The sequence below is a fragment of the Elephantulus edwardii genome, unplaced genomic scaffold (genome assembly GCF_000299155.1).
Source record: "Elephantulus edwardii isolate Elephantulus edwardi_28Jun2011 unplaced genomic scaffold, EleEdw1.0 scaffold00325, whole genome shotgun sequence".
NCBI classification, from domain to species: domain Eukaryota; kingdom Metazoa; phylum Chordata; class Mammalia; order Macroscelidea; family Macroscelididae; genus Elephantulus; species Elephantulus edwardii.
In genome coordinates, this window is record NW_006400075.1 from 649,054 (window position 1) to 650,235 (window position 1,182).

The 1,182-nt window shown below is 48.1% G+C and overlaps 1 pseudogene and 1 gene segment (V, D, J or C); both read left to right on the plus strand.

The window, feature by feature from the left end:
* LOC102871066 overlaps positions 1–1,182 on the plus strand; it is a 188,969-nt gene that overhangs the window by 23,566 nt on the left and 164,221 nt on the right.
* LOC102845963 overlaps positions 798–1,182 on the plus strand; it is a 32,798-nt pseudogene continuing 32,413 nt past the window's right edge.

Sequence of the window (1,182 nt, forward strand, 5' to 3'; positions counted from 1 at the left end):
GGGATGAATAATACACTCATTCCTTCTGGTTGGGAGCTGCTAGCCTGAGTTGGGTCTTTCTGACCTCACTTGCAGGGAATCAGCCTGGGAATTTCATTGACAGCCTGGGGACTTCTAAGGGATCATTCAATACAGTCAATTTTTTTTACCTCAATTTAGCAAAAATTCCTCTCCTTAAGCCTAAACATCAATAATTCAACAATTTCAAGCTATAGATTATGCTCCTAGAGTACAGGCAGAGACCCTAGCAGGTCTTCCTAGGGGATATAAGGACATTATGCTGCTACATACATTGTAATTGTTCTGTGTCATCGAGTAGAGTATGACTCTTAGTGACCCTATGAACAACAGACATGAACCCTGTCCTGTGACACAGTCAAGCCCACTCTGGAAGTCACTGCCAATCCACCTGGTTGAGGCTCTTCCTCTCCTTTTCCATCCCTCCAACATTCATGGTCTTTCAGAATAATCTCGAAAATATTACACTCTACAGACTTTGCTCTGAGGACCCCACAGCTGGCATTGTGGGCAGGGGTTACACAGATGTCAGGAAGTCTCATCCCAGTCACCAGTTGGAGGATTGATCAGCCATGTGAAGAGAGAACTACTAAAGCGAGGCTTGGAAGTTGCACAAAGCAACGTACCAAGCACCAAGAAGGACAGGGTGGTGACTGTCTTCTGGTTCAGCCACTTATATCCCCTTACCTGACGTTCACATGCAAATCTTCCTGGGTGCTCACAGAGAAATCCCTGTGCTGACATTTCTCTCTGCACTGGTCTTCATCATCCAGACAACCATGCGGAGCCTCTGGTTCTTCCTCTGCCTGCTGGTGGCTCCCCTGGGTGAGTGTCTCAGGGACTCTAGGGTTTACTAGATTGAGTGAGGGGTGAGAAAGGCTCACCGAGACTCTTTTTTCTTCCAGGGGTCCTGTCTGATCTGACCCTACAGGAATCAGGTCCAGGGCTGGCGAAGCCTTCAGAGACCTTGTCCCTCACATGCACAGTCTCTGGATTCTCCATCACAGCTGGTGGTTACTGCTGGCACTGGATCCGCCAGCCCCCAGGAAAAGGACTCCAGTGGTTGTCAAGGATATGCTACAATGGAAACACGTATTATGATCCCTCCCTGAAGAGTCGACTTACCACCACCAGAGACACATCCTCAAATAAGTTCTTCCTGCA